The sequence below is a fragment of the Lepidothrix coronata genome, unplaced genomic scaffold (genome assembly GCF_001604755.1).
Source record: "Lepidothrix coronata isolate B3197 unplaced genomic scaffold, Lepidothrix_coronata-1.0 Scaffold186, whole genome shotgun sequence".
Lineage (NCBI taxonomy): Eukaryota > Metazoa > Chordata > Aves > Passeriformes > Pipridae > Lepidothrix > Lepidothrix coronata.
In genome coordinates this window covers 151,885-174,230 of record NW_016690366.1, presented here as the reverse complement: position 1 = coordinate 174,230, position 22,346 = coordinate 151,885, and the positions used below count along the sequence as shown (strand labels likewise).

Sequence of the window (22,346 nt, the reverse complement as noted above, 5' to 3'; positions counted from 1 at the left end):
AATGCCTCCTTTGAATAAGCTGAAGCAGTAAACTTTATACCAGGCAAGCCCTGGGTTTTTAAAAACACTAAGAAAAACTAACAAGCAACCTGCTAAGGCAAAACACTCCTGCAGTCCAAACACACCGAGCACTCATTTGGAGAAGGAAGCAACTGAGAGGAGCTGAGCCCCAGGAATTGTTTTATATCCTTGATGCCTTCTTGTGCACAGCATAATAAACACAGAGCACTCTGCAGGTGCTGATGGCCACGGAGATTCCAACCTTCAATGTGCTCTGGGGATGTGGACTATTACTCAAAGAGGTCTGCAAGAAACTGTGCAGTTCCTGCACACTCAAAAATAAATCTCGTTCTCTCCAGCCACTATGCCCAGGATCAGACTCTTTTAACTTATCTCACTATGGCAGCTCTTTACAGTTTTCCCCATGCCTTGTTATTCTCTTACGAAACTCGCAGTGACACATTCTGCACCTGGTGTTCCAGCCCACAAATCAAACATATTCCCCCAAATAAGAAAATAACAACTCACTCTTTAAAGAAAACACACTTGCAGCCAAATTAGAAGAGTATTTGCCATATTCCCACGTCAGCCCCCTCGCAGTAATTGTATTTCACGTACTGTAAAAACCTAAGGAAACTGAGCTCCTTATCTATAAAAACTACTGTACTTCTTTTCTCAAAGATTTGTCTCCAACAACAACCGAACGTCACATGAGTGAAAGTCTGAATGATATTGCACTCATGTGATTCTGTTTCTATGCAGGCTAAACCTCTCTTTTCTGTTTTGCATGACTCCACAAGCTTTTTTGAGATTTAAGAACTAATCCTATTTCACCAAAACATTTTTGTTTGCCTCACATCCAGTTCCCCCATCTCTCCTTTACTGGCAGTGGAAGTTTGGAGTCTTTTCAGTTTGCAGGCAGAGGAATACATTTACACCCCTTAAAAACTTTTGGAGAAGAAGTAAAGGAGGTTGGGTTTAGCTCTTACGAGAATTTGATGTCCTGAAATCTGTCCCGTAGGTGTTCTGTTTTGGAGATGACTTGCTTCCAAAAGTGTGGCCCATTAGAGGAGGGTTATTTCAAGTGCTTATAAAACAAGAAGTGAATTAGCATTTACTAGAGGGAACAGGACTGTTGTTCCAGCAGACACTGCCCACCACACACTTGTGTCAGGGATTTTTTCTGACAGCTCCCACTTTGACTGTGAGGTTTGTGAAGATTACACAACTCTTGCTACATTGCCCTTACAGCAATCCAGTGGCTCCATTCTTAATTTGTAATTACCTTTCAACACAGAGGTAATCACACTAGCATTTTGCCATAGCATTTTGTGGGTTATCTGACAGAGCTGGCAGTCGTTCCTCCTCCCTGTTAGGCTTAGAGGTGTTCGGAAAACATTTCCTGAAGGAAATTCTAATTCAATCTTCTAGGTAAGTCATTTATCCCTTGCTGTTCTTCTTGTGAGAGTTCAAATCTGAAAAAAATAAAAAAATCCTTTTTCTTTTGGATATCAGTGCAAAACATACCTGCAGGGCCTGAATGTACCAGCAAAATTCTGGTCTTATTTTCCCCATGTATCACGGGGAGACAAAGTTAATTGGGTGGCTGGATTAAAAAAACCACATGACAGACAGTATGGATCATCTGCAGTAGTTAGTCAGTGGGCTTCAAGGAGCGTTGAGAATTCTCAGCAGAACTTTTCTCTTTGTAATTCAAACTATTTCTCCTTTCTTTCATATCTGGAGACCTTGAGCAGATCCAAAGATGAATCACTGTTAGAGTTCCAGCTCCATTACAAGACTGTGGCAATCAGTGATGCCATTTCAGTGATTTACACAGGCCATCCTTCTCCGGGAGGAGTGGAGAGAGGAGAAGTGCTGCGATGAGCTCACTGAGCAGCAGAAGGTTTTAATGAAAGGAAAGGGACAGAAATCCAAGTCTGAGCCAGGAATATGCCCGAACGAATATGCAAATAAGAAATTTGCGGGCAGACATTTTCTCCTGTTTTGTTTTGTTTGGGTTTTGTTTTTGACAAACGGTATCTGGCCTGTGGAGAACCTGCCTAACAGCTACGTTAGGCAGGGCTGCGGGAGAGCTCGGGGATCAAAGGAGAAAGGCTTTGCGTTTAAAACTGGGAGCGATGATTAACAGACACTCAGGAGTCTCCCGAGCAAACGACAGGAAATGCCACTGAGCAGCACGGTCGGTGCCGCACATGAGCTGTGACTAACAGCTCTGCACTGCACCTCTGCTCATCCTCTGCACTGACAGCTCCCCCCGCCCGAAATTTAATTTCAGCAACTCTTCATTAGGCGTTTCTTCCAAAGTCAAACCCTTTTAATCCAAGTCTGCAACGGCAGAATTTCTGACTGCGGTGAAGCAAACAAAGCGAGCTTTCAGACTACTTATCGGATAAAAGCACGGATGCTGTTTTACTGTGCACGTCGTAAATAGCACATACAGCCGCTGCAATAATCAGATGGTGGGAAATGCCCTGGGTGAAGAAATAGCTGCATTTATTCAGATGAAAGCCCCTGCCATAGAGCATGGATCCACTCTAGTCTGAATTATGCATGTGTGCTTTCCTTGGCAAGCCTAAAAATAATACACACTTTAGATTTTTAATCCATTTGGAGAATTAGATCATGATCAAACAAGCATAGACATCTTAGATTTTCCTACTTTCAGTACTTAGGGAGAGGGTTGTCCATATCACTTATCAGGCAGCATTCTAGAAGTAAATGGACTGAGTTTTCTTGAGAAACCAGTCAAATTGCAGTCAATTGGAAACCTCAGTAAAGAGAATGTCATTTCTCCAAATGACACTCACTTAGCAGAGGAACATTTTGCAGAAGTCAATGGGATCAGTGATAATAGAGCCAGCAGGAAAAATTAAGGGTGTCTTGGGGATAGCTGGGCAATGCAGGAGTAAGAGAAAGAGGTCGTGACTAAAACCAATTCTTATTTAAGTCATATTTGCCCAAGAGGCTGAGCTGAAAAAAATGTGAGAGCAAAAGTTTCAGAACGTAACCCATCTCATTTTGAAATTGGAGTGAAATATTTCTTTTTGGACATATATTTTATACTGTTAATTTTTCATTTCAAAATTCACCTAAATTTAAGGAAATCTGGAAAACATTTAGTTTTAACTGAACTGGCAAATATTTTAGGCTGAAAAGCAAAGCATACATTGTTTTGCCGATAGTTCTGTGATTGCTGTTTCGGTTCAATTCTGGTTTTGTTTCTCGCGAAATTTTTGTTTCAGCCACTAAGAATATGAAAGCCAACAAAATTTACCAACTTTGATTCACAGGGATCTGAGTCCCGTGTGGAATGCAAAGGTGCTCCTCACAGCTGGGTAAAATCATCCTTTAAGGTCCTCCCAGTGCAGGTGCCCATACACTCCTCACAAGAACAGGGCCAGTGGTTGGTACCTGTGCTGGCAGGCACAGCTGAGAGGTAAATTAAGAGATATATAGCTCTTCACCTTCTCTAAACCAAGCCCAACACTTCAGCAGGGATAAATAAGGCAAAGGACTTTCATTATTAAGTACTGGTAGTACTGAAAGGGCAAAATAGTAAGTCTTCACAGCTTCCTCTGGGAAAATCACGATAAAAAATGTTTGATGCCAACAATGGGAAACTTCCTCTAAGGTCTTACCTAGGAACACAGAGAAAGGCTGGGCCAAGGAAACAGTTAAGAAAGAGGCAGAAAAATAACCAAAATTGCTGTAAGTTTGCTTGGTATAGTGAATTCTGAGGTCTTCTCTTCCTCAACAACTGGCATTTATACTTTGACTCCTCCTGGTTTGGAATGCTAAAAATAATTAATATTTCAGCAAGGATAAAAGGTTGTGGAGCTGGCAGTCACTTACTTACCTAGAGCAGAGGTAGTCCCCAGAGGGCAGGTGTTACACAAACATCCCTCCAAGCCAGGAGTGGAAGGGCCACTTCCAAGGATGAGAAAGCAGCTCGGTCATTATTCATTTTTATTGCACTGGTACCCAGGCCCTGCGTAAATATTATTTCTGTCTCAGTAGTCTCTTGCTGAGCCAACCAACAGGATGCCAATTAGTGATCACTTTCTAATCTTATTTTTAGTCCTCTGCTTTAAACATCTATTTACTGCTAAACTGACAGAGGTCCCTTTACCCACTGAACGGTCCAAACAACACTTCAGCTCCTGAGAGCTACGTGATATTTATTCTTTCTCTTAATACCTTTGTAACCAAAACATCAAAACCCAAAATAGATAAGAAAAACCAGAAATCTAGGTACACACATATAAAAGTCTACGTCCACATGCAAAGAATAAATATGCACTATATTTCTACAACATCTAGACCAGGAAAAAACTTTAATTATCGTGGTGTGTATGTAAATGTCAAACATATTAGCAAGATGCAAGGGAGACACATGAAGCAGCCTCATAAAATAAAAAATATTTAAATGCCAGGAAAGTGTAATGTATTGCTAATTTCTGCAGTCACTGCTGCTATGTTTCTGCGCTCTATTCAGTAGTCAGACGTGAAATGACATCTTTCTGAAAAATATTTAGCCTACTGCCCCTAAAACAAACAAAAAGAAGAAAACATTCCTTTTGCGCCCCGGGATACAGAAAACAGAAAGACTGCTTGCTCTGGGTGGTAATTAAATGATCCTGAGGACAGCATGTGAGTGTTTGTGTGCATGCACACACTCACCACCTACCCCCTTTTGTAATTAAATGATGTTGTGTTTGTACACACACACACTTATCTTTGCCAAATCAAAGAGCGCAGAAAAACAGATCAAACAGAACAGGAAAATCAGCTAAGAGTGAGACAGAATGCATCAGGTTTCAGGCTTTCCTAAATCTGTCGTGTACGAAGAGTTAGTAATTAATAGGTGGTAACACTGCAAACAGCACAGCCCTGTCCTGGACCCTGTAATTCATAAGGCTTTTGACCTGTATGAGCAGAGAAGAGAAACCTTTATGAAGGTCAAACAAGTCATTATTCTTCTCATTCACATCATTTACTTCAAAACTTGGCATTTCTAAATTTGACCATGACATCATGAAACGTTTTGAATCATCGACATGGGGTTACAAATGTGAGTAGAGTAGCACTAAACAAAACTAAGGTTACAGTCTTTGCTAAAAGGCATTGACAGATTTACAACAACCTCCAAAGCTTTGCCATGTTGGTACTGGTTGCACTTCCGAGCCAGTTACACTTTCTCAGCAGAAAATGAATTTTTAGAGTAAACACACCCCGTCAAGTGACTCCGTGGAGAATTTAAATGTCTCTATAATGATTTTTTATAAATCTTTACGGCTCATCTTTCTAAACAGCTGCATAAAGAGGAACTATACTGAAAATTAAAAGTACTTAATGCGCACTAAAAGGCAGAAACTGAAAGGAAAGTTTATTTTTGTAAGACCTGTTGAGGGAGGAGAAACTTGCTGTCTGTCTGTACAGACTCAGAGATTAGGTGACCACTAGAAATAAGATGTAAGGACAATTTTGTTTATATTTTCAGTAGCTTGGAATCACATTCAGCCTTAATTGCTGTTTTCCTACCCTACAGTTATTGAAAAAGTCGTATTCTTCTCTGTTTCTAGAGGGGAACCACAAGACATTATTTCATCCGTAGGGTAGGTGAAAGAAGAATAACTTACCAATGTTTTCTTTAAAACATTTGTAATTAAGATGTGATTTTGATGCACATTACCAGTGTCTCTGCCCAGCAATATTATTGCTGCTGGTAACAGTGCTCATTTTCAAGTATTTTACCTATTTTCTGCACTAATTATCTGTAAAAGGTAACGTTTTTTCATATTAATTTGTCCATTTATTCACCTTCTGTTGTTCCACTGATGGCCAAGTGAGAAACCTCATGAACTCTCAGATTAGAAAAACTGAAGAAAAGCAGTGATTTATCAGAAATGCAAAGGCAGGCAAACAGCGAGGACATATCTGTGCTCTCTTCAGGAGGGAGCAAGCCCACCCCATCCAAACACACTTAGGAATTTACCTGCATTTAGCCTGAAGTCAACAGAACACCGAGGAAATGGAAAACCATACCTGGAGTCAGTCTGGGCACTCAGACAGGGGAGCAGGTGCAACAACACGTTTCAGGTCTGTTTGTCATTTTGCCCACAGAGGACTCTTAAGCAGTTGCCCATCTTCAGCCCAACAGGAAAAAAACCAACACAAAACACCTGTAGATAAAGCTCTGCCTCTTCCCTCTGCTTCTGTGCAGCTTTTTTGGGGGAGTTTAGGCAGTGAAGGTTGTGCCTCATCAGATGCCTCGTCCTCTTATCCTCCTCAGAACTCACTCATGTTAACAATTCAGTGAAAACGCTTTCAAAAGATTTTCGACCCTTATGGCCTTATTTTTGGTTTCATCCAATACTTGAAAACATTGAGCTAAATTCTATCTGAACTGAGATTGAAAAAAAAAAGAAAAAGAGAAAAGGACAGGTTTCCACCCATCTGACACCACAAACCACAAACTTTCTCTTGGTCAAGGCATTCCCCTCACTCACCCTGGCCCGGCTGCCTCAGGTAGCAGTGTCAGCTCCTGTAGCCTATTCAAGCCCAGCTTCCTAAATCCTGATTTTCCTCCAGTTTCCAGCGTTGCAAGCCAGGGGAAGTAAAGCTGGATGCTGAGAAATGCAGACACAAAACATACTCTTCCCCACCTGAGAGTAACTGCAGACTCAGCCAAGGATTTCCCTGCGTGCTCTTTTGAAAGAGCCCTGGGAATACAATTCGTTTTTTATGCCTTCATCCACTTCACACGGTCATCAGACCTGAAACTTCTCCCAGTGAAAACACACACAATACACTAAACTCTGCTGTCTGTAGAGATACTTGTCATATTTGTAGCACAAGAGTACACACAAGGCAGCCACACTGTGCTGAATAACGAGCTCAGACAGGATCCCCTTCACTCCTGAGGCTGCCCAGAAAATAGAGATTATAGGGTATCCTAATCTGGGACTACCTAATTTTATAACCTTGCTGTTCCCTAAAAAGTATTTTGCATGTATCAAATATATATTATTTTTTTTTAAATAGCCTACCAGGACAGTTGAATCCTCTGAAAGTTTAAGTCTACAATTAGAATTATCTTTCGGAGGATTTATTCCAACACCAGGTTCTCCTCACCATAACCACGCTGGAATTCCATACAATTTAGCTGATAAAAATGTCTGATCTGTGGGCCTTCAATACTAAGTTTATAGATACTAATCTGACAGAACTTGGATTTAATTTCTTGAGAAAACAGCTCTTTTTTTTTTTTTCAAGTACAGGAAAATGCTGAATTCTGTGACTTAATTTCTATAATCTATTCTAGTACAACGGCACCACAGAGCAGACCAAGGCCCAAACTTCACACGCAGTTTCTTCATTTTCAGCCACTTTTCTCAAGTTCATTAAATGACTCCATGCCTGTAAACCTGCTGGCAACTGGATACTCCACTTTCCGTGCCCTTCCTGCCCCAGTGAGTTTAAATGCTATTTTACACTCTCAATTGAACATTAAAAGGGCAATGTTACACACTAGGAATTTCGTGCAGCTGTACTAGTGTTGACTGCTGTAGCAGAGGACTGGCTCCCAAAGCAGCCCCAGAATTATCTTGTAGACCTTATTACCAAGAAATTGAAAAGAACCCTAATCAGCTCGTTCCTTATAAATAGGAGGAAGAAATAAACAAAATTAAGGGTTTGTTTCTTTTTAAAGCAGCGTTTGAGGCAGTTTTAAATATCTTTCTGCACAGCTATGATGGATTTTTTTTAAAGCAGCATCGAAGAGAAAAAAAAGTGGTTTTGCAGTGTTATCTGACTCCAGGAACTACAACTTGCAAGCAGACATCACATACAGTGGAGATGATGCAGAGAAAAACTTGTGCCAGAAACAGAGAATTAATTAATTTAATAGTGTGTGAGTAACGTCACAGCCCCATACTCATCTATAAAAAGCACACCTCTGGTGTCTCCCTGGCTACAGAATTCCAGCACCATCCTCTCAATCTGGTGTCTTCTAAGATCAAATCTTCAGCTTCAGCCTGCCTTGCTATTTATAGCTGGACAGGGTTTCACAAATATTTGTAGACAGGAAGTGGTTCACAGAAGTTCCTTGGAATTCCTGGTTTTACATCCACGAAAACCTATTTGTCCCTCAGAAAGCTAAGACATGATTGTGCATATTAATAGGCATCTTATGTAGTATACACCTTTAATGTATGTTGTATTCAAATGTAAGCCTTTACCTCATAATTATCTCAAACAACCATTCATATAAGTAACAGCAATGTTGTGTTATTTCTATGAATCCAGCAAAGATTACAACAGCTAGACTCATTTGGGAAGAACTTCAACTCCTACCAACCCTTGTGGTGGTAAAAAAACATCTTGGATAATAGACTGGGGACAGAAAAGGAAAAAAAAAAAAAAGAGAGAGAGAGAGAAAAAAGCAATTTGAAAATATTCTGAGTTTCTCAGACCAAAGCTGTTCTGAGCACTGTTACTGTACCTTTAACATCTACAATCCTGCTGGGTAAGAATGAGAACAGTGAATACAAAAAGCTGCCATCAATCCCATCGTGCTAAAGCAAGAGGCCAGCACAGACACACGGGAGCTGATCCTTGAATGCAGCTGAAGGAAACCTGCCCTCCACGTTCAGGGAGAATTTGAAATGAGAGAATAAATTGCTCTGAGTTGACAGATACATTTTTTCCTCCCTTATTACACCCTTTCTCTCCTATTCCTATGCACAGGCTCCTGCACACATTTCCATATTCACTTGTAGGTCATCTCAAAAAGAAAGGAAGCATCCAGGAAAATGCCACGGTCCTGGATTTGGGGGGAGGGGGAGGACTTTCAGCCAAGCTTCCGGGTCATCACCGCCTCTGCAAGTTGATTACTCAACTCTCTGCTAATCTGCTGCACAATGCAATTTGATTTCGATTTCCCAAGGAGGTGGAGGGAGGGAGAGAGGAGAATGTATCCAGCTGATGAAGCCATGCTTAGGTTAAAATCCGCTGAAAGCTCTCTGCAGGAAAAGGCATGGAAGGCACTGCAAAGGAATTAATGACTGTTCATGTTCCCCCGCTACCTTTTCCTTTATTAAATATTTTTGTTAACTAAATAAGCATGACCATTTTGTTCAACTTTACTCACAATATCCCCTAACACACACAAAATCCTTTTTTGAAAATGGAGGGTTTTTCCTAATAGGAACAAAAGGTGATTCTGTTTCTTGGATTATTTTTCTTGATCAAAAATTATATTTTTTTTGGTATTTAAAATTACTACTGGTACTTCATATATAGCTTAAAATATTTTTCCTTCTCCTGGAGGCAAAATTTAAAGGCCTCTGGCACCTTCATTGACTAAATGATTAAGAACTTATTTGCCATGCAACCTTAACAAAATAGCTCTGGAACATTTTATTAAAAATGCTGAATTTCTTTTCGGTGAGGAGGAAGCTTGACAGAGAGTTATATTTTGCAGAACTGGTTTGTCTCATTACATAAAGGTTCCAACATCAGACCATCAAACGCTTCATCAGTTTACTTCCAATCTAATCCAACATTTCCCCAGCAATATCCTACTGGAAGTTACTCAATCTGCATATTTCACAAAGAGCAGCTCATTAGTTCCTTGTCTACCAACCTGCTTAATTACATCACACCGTAAAACCTCATTCATTTTAACAGAAGTCATTCTGCAGACCAATTTTTTTGTTTTGATCCCTTCTCTAATAGATACTCTGAACCTTGCTACAGAAATTGCCCTTCACACGGCATGAAGTTCAAAAAGATAAAGCACATTTTGTGTAACTTAGAGTGCCAAATGCAGCCCATGAAGTCAGAGACCGTCACAACATTCCCAGGATTTGTAACAGCTGACCTTTGGGTCAGACTAAAATGGCACTTCTGCAAAACTGGGTCTGCTCTAATCAAATACAATGTAAAGCAATAAGGGACCTTCACTCAAATATTTACAGAGGGGTGTTTTTAATTATACAACTGAAATATTTCAACTATTACACTGGGGAGATTTGCATGAGCTTATTGTGACTTTACAGACTTGATCTGGTTTAAATTATGAAAGTCCTTTATAACTTCCTACATAAGGACCCAGATTAGAGTTTCTTTAATCAGCTCAAATGTATAACATTTGAATTAACCATTCTTACAGTGTGCTTTTCCTGGTGGGGACTTAATGCACCCACACAAGATGGGTACAGAGGCTTGTTCAACAGAAAAACATGAACTGAACAAAGCAAAGGCAGCGAGCCTGTGACTGACAGGCAACTAGCACTGGGTATGACTTGGGCCCTACAGACTTCTTTTCAAACAGTCCCACTACTTCAAAGACTATTTTGGAAAGTGATCTTCTAGATCCACTTGCCACATATACATATATATATATATATGTATATACATATATATATGTGTGTGTGTATATATATATGTATATGTGGCAAGTGGGTCTAGATATATAAGTGGATCTAGATATATAAGTGGATATATATGTGGCAAGTATATATATATATATATATATATATACACACATATATATATACACCAAATCACCATGGTAATTCTGTTTCATTAAAATATCAATATTTTTCAGTCAAAGCTTTGTTTTATCAGAAGTCCAACTACTCACTACTTCACCTAGATTTTCATTGGAAAGCAAAATTTTTATAAGTATCCTCAGCTGTGAAGGTGACTCTCATAACTAATATACTGAAATGCATTTGGGGCATCCTGGGCTGATTAATTTTAAGTGATCTGAGATGTGAAAGCTGAGCTGTCAATCAGAGCAGGGACTGGGAGCAGGTTTCTCAAAAGCCAATCTGTACCTCAAAATCCCTGACAAGGGACACTGAAGTTTCCATCTCAGTGGAAATGTACGTTTTATAAACTCCATTTTCCTACAAATGAAAAAAAAAAAAAAAAGTCTGGTTAGCTGTGTATGGGCATGTTATAAAAAACCAGGATGCCTTGTATTTTCATTATTTTAGCCTGATCACAGTTTCTAATTATCACTTTCTGATCAATCCAGCCACCACAACCACTACTAGCTCTAGGTGAAGCCTTTCCAGAGACAAGGTGACTAAAAATAGTTAGGAACCCTCTTTTAAAAGGGACTAAAAGGTTGAAAAAAGTGCAATAGTTAACTAGATTGCATTATAAGAAAAGAGCTGCTAAATATTTTCTGAGAAAATAAGAGATCTTATGTAGGTAACTCTCAAATTGAGAGCCAGGTGGTTTTCACCTGTACTCGAAAACTCCTGAGCAGTGTTAACTGGGGTACCTGGGGCCAGAAGCTCCTGCTTTGAACTCCTGAGCACAAACTGCTTCTCTGATGTCAGAAGGAAAATCCTCACTCTATAAGTCGTGCTGAGACATTGGAAATTCACTTCAGCAGGTAACACAGGCCCTACAAGGGCAGCAGTTTTCAATAAGTCTGATCAATTTGCAAGCAATAAAAGAACACAATTTTTCGGAATATCGGCACAAAATTACTCTCTGATACTTTCATGTCCAATAGTTCTCCAAATTAATTGGTCAGAGTCCACAATGCCAGAAATTTTATAGAAAATATTGCAGCACAAAAGGCTCACAACATACCCTGTGTCTGTGGAGAAAATCGTCCTTCCCACCAGGTCTGTCCGTGCAGATACAGCCCCTAATTCAACAAAGCACTTAGGCCCGATGTTTGGTGCTTTATTCCAGCAGAATTCAAATGCACATGTAAGTGCTTTGTTGAACAAGGAGAGATTTAGGCAAACGCTTAAGTACTTCACTGAACTGGGACCAGGCTACTATTTATAGCAAGCTTTTTGTTCTGGTTTTATTGTTCAACACTTAAAGTCGTCCTATGGCTTTTTCTTCCCTATACCTTCCCCTCACACAGCAAAGCTTTTAGGGCTACAATTTTCTTCCAGATGTCCCAGGTTTAAAATCAGAATGGATATCGTAAGCTCCTCCAATTATATTTTTTAATCGTATTTACACAGAAATATGCCAAAAAAAAAAAAAAAAAGAGAGAGGCTGAATGGCAGGAAAGTTATGAAGCCAACAGTTGTGTGTAATAACAGGATGAAAAATCCCATCCCATCCCACTCCCCCCCCAGCACTGGAGCATTCACATAGAACCAAACACTAACACTTGCACCCATAAGTGTTCACTCCAACTTCTCCCAGCACCCTTCCCTGTGCAGTGCTCCATTCCACATAGAAATTCAGGCAGGGGCATATCTGAGGCAGAGTTTTATTCACCTTGAAAAGCCATCAGTGTTGTACACTCTTTGCTCTGCAGAGGCAGGTTGCAAACAGCACCGAGTGGTGTTGTGAGGAGACAGAAATACTTCTGAATGACTTCCAGTTCAACACCAGCAGCTCTGTATTTTCTTTCTTTTAAAAAATATGACTCTATTGCAGAGGGATCTGGACCTACCAGCTCATCTTTCAGTGTTAATGAACATTTTTTCACTAATCTTTGTTTTGATTAACCAGTGTCTTTTCACAGACATTGGTATGATAACTAAAATTCCACGTCTCCTTAAAAAAATCCCTAAATATTTCATCTGTTTTACTGACAACACAAGCAATCCACTGGTGTTCTTTTACAGATCTCATGTCCCCCACAAATACACACATGGGGCTTCTCTATCTGTACACAGATTACCCAGAGCCAGTGCTGTGCTTCTGGGATGCTTGAAAATCTGGTTGGATAAAGCCGGTAGGTTTCACTGACATCCCTGGAAAAGGCAAGTTTCCCTCCAAAGCGACAGCAAATGTGAGACTGTTTAGGAATTCAAATGGTTTAAGGGGAAAGGATTCATCTTGACGTTTTTTGATAACGGAAGGAGGGAGCTAAAACGAAAGGAGAGGCGGCAGAAAAAGAGAAGGAGTGATGAAAAGGGGCAGCTCCGGCTCCTCGGTGGTGCGTGACAGCAGCGGCTGCGGCACCGGCCGTGCCCGTGGGAGGGAGGGAAGGCAGGGAAGGCAGGGCACTGCTGCTGCTGTTTGATGCAGAGCCTGCGCTGCACAGCAGAGCCACTGCGGAGACCCCTTCCCACTTCCCTTCCCAGGGAAATCCACCACTGAGCTTTCGCTATGGAAATGTGGCCGAGAGAAACTCCCTTCGCCTGATGCTTCCTGCGCTCAGGGGAACAGGGTCTTGTGTGTCCTTGTAAACACTCGTACAGAAACAGCGGCAAAGGCTCCATCACCCGTTCCTCCTGTGATTCAGGACTTTCACCTCTGGCTTCCAAGACGGGCAAAACCATCCCCCCAAAAGCACATTATTTCATCAGAGCGCCCTAACAACAAAGCCACTGAAATCACTGAGAGAAACTTTTCACCATTTTCAGGAGGTACCGAATCAGACTGCAATAGCCTTCAGCTGAATTATTGATGGTACCTTGTAAGCCATTATCATGGGAAGATCTCTATTAGTCACCAATTTGGAGTGCTGTTTTCAAAAACATCCACCTTAAGGATGCACAAATTCCATTGACAAGCCAACAGGACTTAAAATTCCATTTGGCTTCCATTCCTCCCCTTTTTAAAAATCCTGCTGTTAATACATTAAACCTTTCTACTGCATTATCTATAACTTCTCTGACAATCAGGCCATAAATGCTACTTTACAAGAATATAACATTTGGTGCTAAGTTTACAAATGCTATTTTCCCTCCCTGGAGCAGGATGAATTTTAAATGCAGGGTATTTAGTTCTAGGCAGGTTCTTCTATTTGAAATGCAAAGGTTCTCAGAATGGTGCCCTCAGGAAGAACAGCAAAAATCCTGGTGTTTTCCTGGACAGAGGAGACCTGGTTGGTTGTGTATATGCAGAACCTGACACACTTTCTTCTCTTTCAGGAAGTGGCTTTAATACTCTTGGTGCATAACATTACAAATATCTTGCAGACACAAACAGTGCTTTAGCACTTACAACAGCATTTTCTACCCAAAATTCCCATGAGCTTTACAAGCAGTGATGAATTAACCCTTGAAACATTCAGGTTGGGTTCACATCGTAGCAGTTTAATTATAAATCTGAAACAACAGCCCAGCAAAGACAAGGAACTTGTATGAAGGCTGAAAATGCCCCTTCAGAAAGCAAGTAAAAACACATAGAGTCTTAGTTCCCCATCCCACCACATACATGCATTTTTTTAGTCTTTCCATGATGCTGCCTTGAGGAGGAAACAAGGGATATTATGAAGGTGGAGCTGTGCTAACAAGATAAAGGTATGAACATGGAAGTCATTGCTAACACTGCAGCTGTATTTTATTCTGATGAATAGGAAAATACTGGCTGAGATTTTAAGGGCAGCAATACATTTCAAGTAAGCATTATCACAAGTCAAGAGAACTCACTTGTACATTGAAAGGAAGATGTGAAGGAAGCACAAAAAAGAAGTGGAATTCAGGGCAACAGCTTCAGCAAACTCAGTCAAATGATTTGTAATGGCTCCTGAAGAGATGATCAAGGAGTTCAGGAAACATAATTACCAATAAAGCACGTATAAAATAGTGCAACAGATTATCTCAGTGCAGAGGGACCACAGGAACTTGTAAGAGACCATTATTGTTACACCCAGTCTTTAAGGCTTTGACTGTCAGAAGAGGTTGTACAAAGGGTGAAACAAGTGTACTTAACAAAGAACAAGTAGAAAAGAACGGCAAAACGTCTCAGGTCTGATCCAGACCAGCCAACACAAGAAAGGATCAACAACTAATGAGGGACATAAATGGCAATAGGAAAAGGATCTATAAATACAACAGAAAAAAAGCAGGAGACAAAGATAAGGAGGGATTTTAGTATTTAATAGGAAAGGAGAGAAAATAACAGATGGCAAAGAGAAAGCTGAAGTATTCAGTACTTCCTTCATATTCTTTTAATGTCTCCATCTAAAGGATAATGAAAAGCAAAAAAAAATTTCCAAAGTGATTTTTACCAAGAAGACAGGATTAGAGGCCTGAAGAAGAAAAAGAATAGGCTAAAAAGTATCAAAAGAAGCCAGACATACTCAGTCTGGTAGAAAATGATGAAGTTCACTGCAGAGTACTTAGGGAATTACATAAAGCCATCCCCAAACATTAGCTATTCTATTCAATAATGCACAGAGGGTAAAGTTCCCAGAGGACAGTGGAGAGGCAAAATCAGTGGGCAGCTTCAAAAGGAGAAGAGGGTCTAACTCAAGGAACTATAAACCAATCCACTTCCCTTTCATACTGAGGAAAAGGCTGAAACAAGTTTAATCATCCCATAAGCACCTGAAGGATTAAGTGCCTGAAATTAATGAGGATGTGAAAGCAAAGCCATTTCCTTTTTGATGTGGTGACTGGGCCACCACAGAAGGACAACCCAGGAACAGGCAGTTCAGACTGTCTACAGAAAGGCTTTCAGTAACTGGCCAACATGATATTTTCATGGGGTGTAAGGACTGATGTGAGACTGCAGATTAGCAGGGGGTTGATATGAAATTGTGCACAGTTTCTTTAAAGAAAACCAAACCAACCAACACTCACATTAAAAGTGACCCCAAAACTCCCTGTCAATGGAATGCATCTCACAACTCACTGTACACATTAGAAAATTCCAGTAAAGACGTTTGTGATGTAAGCAGATGGGGTCCAGATCATCTTATTCCACAAACAAACAAGATCAAAAGTCAAAACGAAACTCAGTACATTGAAGAACTTTTTGAAAAGTGAAGTGTAAGCAGAGAAAGTGCAAATCTAGACATCGAGTGGAAACACAAAATAGAAATAAGCTGAGTTCTGCTGAAAGGGATCTGGAAGACACTGTAGACTGTGAGTAACAAACAGTATAATGGTATTTTTAAAAAGGCATGTGTCACGCCAGGATGTCTAACAGGAGTCTAACAGGAGTGCCACACACAGAGTAACCTTTCCATTTTTCTCTACTGTCCAGAAACTTGCAAAACCTGAGCGGGGGAAAAAAAAAAAAAATCACAAGAAAAATTCACAGTAAACGTAACTCTGTCTTGTCACCTTATTTAGCCAGGGAGCAATAAAAGTCAGCAGTGCCAAGGGAAAATATGAGGGGAACACTGTTGAGTCACACAAAAAGCAATGTAATACTGCATCTTTTGGAGGGAACACACCCATTAACACCAAACTTCACAGGCCATAATGGCATTTTCTTGTTCCTATTGCTCTCAAAGTCTTTAGCACTTGACACAGAATCACCAGGGCTACAGTGTGTAACACATTGATTTTTCAAAGTATTTAACCTCTCAAGAATCACTGTACATCTTCCAGATAGATCCTTGTGGCATTTGTATGTTTAACCAAAAAACGGCCGAGTTTTTGTCAGGGCTTTTGGACACTTGGTACTCACTTTAATTAAGAAAAACCCAGTAACGTGGAATAGATCTTTTCCAGATAAAATTTTGACATTTTTCTTTCATGTAATTACTTTCTGCTATTTATAGGCCAAAACTCACGCCAGTCTTTTATTTTTAGTTCACATAAACTGATTTAAAGCTTGTAAAACACTTCACACACTAGAACATGCAGACTGTAGAATAAAGCAGTGCATTAACACCGCATTTGAATTTAAGACTACAAGTTCAATGCAGCAAAGCAGTTGTGTATGCACCTAATATTGCCACCAATTAGTTATTATTGTGTAAGTTTATTCTCAAAACTACCATTTTGCTTTTTCTGTGACCGTAGGCCAGCACCTAAAAATGCACAGATCCACTTCCTCAGATGACAAAGAATATAAATCTTAATTCTTTTAAAGTAATTACCTTAAGCTTCAGCAATTGCTGAGAAATCTGATGTTAGCAAAGAATATGTTTCTGCTCGACTATCATAAATCTCCTCATTCATACTGCTGCTTAAAAATATTTTGAGACACCTATTAAAATACTTTCTAGGAACCCATCAACCTATTGGAAGTTTTCAGTTTGGGGTACAGAGAACATTCCCTGACAACAAAATTCCTATTATTTCAATCCTCTTAGACAATATTAGCCTCTTCAAACAATAACTACATCACAGAAAGGTTTGTAATACCAAGAAAGTACCTGAGTCACAAAAAATGAAATGCTGGATTGTCTAATATATGGCCCTACTTTGTATGCTCTGCTGAATCCAATCACACCTTCCACGATGGAAGATTTCCCATTAATGGGAATAACTTGTGATGAAGAATTGCTATTCAATAAGCAGGACAGAATACACATGATCAGCAAATACATTCAAGGTGACACTGTGACTTTTGCACAGGAAAGCTGTCCAGAGGCTTGGAATCTCCTACTCATAATGAGATAACAAAAGGAATATGCTTGGTGTTTGTTTCACTGAGAACCACCAAGGAAAAGCTCCTGGTCACCAGAGAACTCCTGAACCTAAACCATTTCAAGAGAAACAGGTGATACAGAGCAGACATCAGCAGCTGCAATACATTTAAGCAATCCCTATCCCTGCTCCAGGACTTTAAAGTAGATATAATTTTCATGAAGTTCAATATAAGTTATTTAAAGCACATTAAAAAATAAATTGGGCTAAAGGCAATTCCCCAAACACTGTGGAATTAATGACTTATTAATCTTAGAAAAGAAATGCTGAATAGAGACAGCTGCAGTATTCTGGGCTTCATAATGCAAAAAGGTTTTCAAAACTTGAAATGTGCATCCAGGCTCAAACTGCTGCAGAGTTTGGTGGCTCTGAGAGGGAAATGGGATTTGGTCTTGCAGCTCCAGGTCCTGTCCCTTCAACAACTAGAATCAATCCCTGATGAATTTGCAAACCCCTGCCACTGGTTTCCGTATATAGATACAATATATGTATATTGTATGTATATATACATACATTGTATATAATATACATTGTATATTATATAATATATGTATACTTTGACTGCTACATGCAGGCAGGAAAAGCATCTCCTTCACAAGAAACACCAACGAAAGAAGGCAGGTTTGGTCCTGAAAGAGCCAAGGCTATGGCTTTTTAAAGGTGTTCCACTAGACAATGAATAAATTTGTTGTGCCAACAAAGATTCTTTTATTATGGCAACTTTTATACTACCTAATACACGGTACTGCTGCTGCTGCTCTTCCACAGATATTCAGCCATCTCACCACAAGGCTGACTTCACAAGCCTTTGGCACCCCAAATGTGGCAACCTGGGGGAGCTGAGCAGTTCTTGGGATGTATGGCCCTGGAATGGGAGTGATGGGAAGACTGTAAAACCTGCCAGCAACACAAGGCCTTTAGATGAGAGGAGAGAAAGAGCCGAAGGCAGATAAATAAACTCCCGCAAGGGAATTGCTATTGAGGCCATGAGGGCACCGACCTGAACACTCAGACTGAAGAAAAAGGCTCTTCAGAAATGTCTTTTCTGCACTCTTAAAGGTGTACAATGAACCCTCCAACACATGCTTCTTATTGTGTTAAATATGCAGCAACTCCTGCCTCCAAGAAATATTTAAACCTTTTTTGGTTTACATTCCAGAGCGTGGAGGGTGTCCCCGCAGCACGCCAGCTGTTTTATTTATATGTTACAAAATATTCAAGAATTCTGAACATAACGTTCAAAATATGTAAAAACAAGGCCTTTTGCATAATGACCTCTAGATATAAGGCCATGCTGATGCATATGGAGTGACTCAGGATTGTGCCAGTTACACAGCCCTTAGGATGTGCTGTATTAGACCACATAAATGTGAAGAATTGGTCACACCTGTAAAAAGGAAACCTGAAATATTTCACTACTAAATGACTCCATTTATGAAGAGGAAACCTTTTTTTCAGAGTAGGCTTTGGCAAAAAATAAGCCTTTCTGGTTTAACTGATAATTCTGTAGCATGAGACCAATATGTATCTCAGCCTCTGTGACACACATTACTGTCACTTCTACCATCCTATTATACACCAATATTATTTGTTCATGCTCACTTTTCCTTTCTCAGATACTTTGGATTTTTTCTTTTCAGATAATTATAACTATTTTATCCTTTTGCATTTGCCATTTCTATACTTTAAATAGTCTGCATTTCTATTTATCTAGTTTTTACAGTTTTCTCCTTTCAAAGGACAACTCAAGTTCCACTTTGAACTCTGTGAATTGCAGACATTTGCTGCACAGTATACATTATATGTAAAGCTGGTTTTAAACAGAATTCTTCAGTCTGACACACACATTCCAATGGTAAGCTTCATCAGAAGTTTGACCTTTGTTCAGATGTTTATTTTAAAAGATTTCAGCAGCCACACAATTTTGTTTAAATGTAAACATTCGTCCTGTTCCCAATTATCTTCTCCACTATCATCTCCCATCGGACTGTCACTAAAACAATCACTTATCTCTTGCATAATTGCTCTGCTTTTTCTTCGTGGTTAACAGAGATTATTTTTTTCCCCAACTGCAGCCAACATCCTGCACCTTTTCTGAGGTTACAATGCAAGTTTTAGGGTGTTTTGAGTAGCAGAACTTTCTTTTTAACCTCACTTGCTATACTTTAAACTGCCTATAATAACCAGAATATGCAGGTTTTGTTGATGTAGATAAACTCTAAGCAAGCACTTAGAGGATTATCAATATTCAAACAGTCCTAATTTCTACTCATACAACTGAAGTCCCTGTGGTAAGTGACCTGAAGTGCTTTATTCTTGGCTAACCATGGATGAAGAACCAGACAAAGGCACCAGGTTTGACTCAGCCATCTACAAAAAGGTAGCAAACCCTTCCTGAGGTGCCCTAATGTGACCTGGGACACAGTGGGGACTCAGAGCCCTTGGAGGTAGTGCCAAGGCCAGGGGGGGACCCCGAGGCATCTCCAAGTGCCTGTTTGGGGAAAATCAAACCAAACCCAACCCACGGGCTACGATAGTGGTGCATTCAGTCTCCCCACTGTGCTCCTCCAAAATGAATCCTAGCAGGGTGACAGCATTACAGGACACCACAGAAATATACCCATCATCTCCCCATGGAACTTGTCAAAACCAATAGAAATGTGCTTAGTATAATCAGGAAATAGGGAATTGAATGGTTAAAAGACATGGTCTGGACAGAGAGATGTGCCAGACATTTGGATCAATATCACATCCAATAGCCTGGATAATCAAGAGGCTGTGCTCCTGGATTTACAGCATGTGAGCAAAGGACAATGCTGGTAATGATATCAAAGAGGAATTCAAGCTAGCATAAAACTCTGCATTCATTCCATTAAAAGCTAAAGTGAAGATGTTCATACTGGCACTAAACTGAACATTTAATACATATTCTTTTGCTTTAGGAAGAACTTACTGCGATCTTCACCTTGAAAATGGAGCTTAGCATTAGGTCAGGAAGTCACTGAAAATACTGAGTTTATTAGCAAGATACACAGACATACTTAGGCAAGCAACCTCTTCTTCACACAAAAGTCATGAAAACGCTGAATCCTATTTGAGTCACCACATGAAAATTAGTCACGTGTAGATGAGGGGACAGGATCAGAAACGAAGTGCTACTTGAGAACACGATGGTAGGCATGCAGTCCCACTCAAAGAACTGCTTACATAACTAAGGGCTCGCAGTATCTACCAGCCATACACCAGTATTCTTTAAAAGATTTCTTTTTACTCTTTGGGAGTTGAGTTTCAGCAGTGTCAACTTTCACACTGTTTAAAAACTTACATTTTAGCTTATTTCGGCAGCAGTGAAGTCCTACTCTACACCATTGCTTTCAGCTTGCCTATCTTCCCAGCACCTTATCTTGGTGCTTCTCAAATATCACTTTACCAAAAAATACCCTTTAAATAAAAAGAAAGTAAAGACTGTATTAGCACAGGATTAGGTTGGTGTAAGGTGATAAAAGTGCACAGTAAGATGGGGGAAAAAACACCCACAAGCAAAAACGATCAGCAAGAAATACGCAGAAAGAAGTAAACTTTTTGACAGTTTAATTCAGCAAGAGAGGTTTCCTCCACCTACAAGACAACAGGCCTTTCAAAGATACATAACGGAAGACAGTGTTCCTTCTTTCACATTTCTAGTACAGTCCCCAAATCAAGATTTTAGGAAAAAAAAAAAGGAGCCCATTATGTTCAGTGACAGTAGGAAAGCACATCTTGACGACATCCATGCAAAGGTGGTGGCGAGCGGGACTACAGCGGCCACCTCTGCGGGCGGCTGGTGCACCGGGGACCTGGGCAAAGTTACCTCCCGCCGCACTTCTCCTCGGGCTCGGAGGGGCTCGGAACGCCTCGCTGGAGCACTGCAAGGCTTTGAAAACTACTGCTCGTACAACATTTAAATCCCCCCGCGAAAAAGAAGGGGAAAAAAAATGCCCGGTCGTAGCAGAGCTCAGCCGCAGGCGCTGGGCGAGCTCCGGGGACACGGCGGGGACAGCGCTCCCGGGCGGGCTTCTCCTTCATCGCCCCCGCCGAGGGAGCAGGGCTGCGGGGTATAACCTCCTCCTGACCCTCTCAAATTAATATTTCTAAGAGGAGCATCACCTTCTGGCACTCGGCGCTGCTCCTGCTCCCGCCGGGCGCGGTGCCTCAGGCGGGCGGGGGGCTCCAGTACCGCCGGGTCCCAGCCCCCGGGCAGGGCAGAGCGCGGCCACCGCCGCCTCCCGACCCGCTCCTGTCCCCGCGAGCCTGAGGGGGACCGACACCGGCGGGTTCCATCCATCCATCCATCCATCCATCCATCCACCGCCCCAGCGCATCCCGCGGCCGCATCCCCGCTGCCCCCGGCGCCCCTCCGGGGCGGGCTCGGCCCCGCCGCCCTCCCCGCGACCCCCTCAAGGTCACCCCAGCGCGGGGCAGCCCCGGGGGTCGCCGCTCCGCGCCCACCCCGCTCCCGCTCCTACCTGAGGCGGCGAGCGGAGCCGAGCGGAGCCGCCGCTGTCCCTTCACCGGCGGTGCCCGGGCGGTCCGGGCCGCGCTCGGCGCCTCCTCCTGCGCCGGGGCCGCTGCGCTGCGCGGGGAGGCGGCGGCTCCGTCAGACTTAGCGGGGAAGCCCTGGAGGGGGGCCGGGCAGCGCCTCTCCCCACCCCGCGAGGTGCCGGAGCCGAGCCGAGCCTCCCCCGGCGGGGCTGGGGCTCCCCTCAGCGGGGACAGGCTGAGCCGCGCCCCGCTCCGCTCCGCCGGCGGCTGAGGGCAGCGCGACCCTCCGCACAGGGGCTGCGCGGACACACAGGGGCTGCGCGGACACACAGGGGCTGCGCGGACACACAGGGGCTGCGCGGACCCTCCGCGGGCTCGCGGGTTGTCGAGGCAGTGCCGGGAAGCGAGAGGTGATGCCGCGCAGGTGAGGGCGGCTCCGAGCCCGCTTCGGCCAGAGGGGCTCGACCG

General features: G+C 41.8%; 1 protein-coding gene across 10 annotated transcripts in view; it reads right to left on the bottom strand.

The window, feature by feature from the left end:
• ATP2B2 (ATPase plasma membrane Ca2+ transporting 2) overlaps window positions 1-21,924 on the bottom strand; it is a 410,039-nt gene extending 388,115 nt beyond the window's left edge. For 4 of the 10 annotated variants that reach the window (XM_017830962.1, XM_017830965.1, XM_017830968.1 and 1 more), the window contains exon 1: window positions 21,863-21,923. The gene's annotated coding sequence lies outside the window, so the exon portion shown is untranslated. Of the gene's footprint in view, window positions 1-21,862 lie in introns of all 10 variants that reach the window. The other 6 variants (XM_017830960.1, XM_017830964.1, XM_017830963.1 and 3 more) reach the window with 3 other exon arrangements.
• Between the last annotated feature and the right edge of the window lie 422 nt (window positions 21,925-22,346).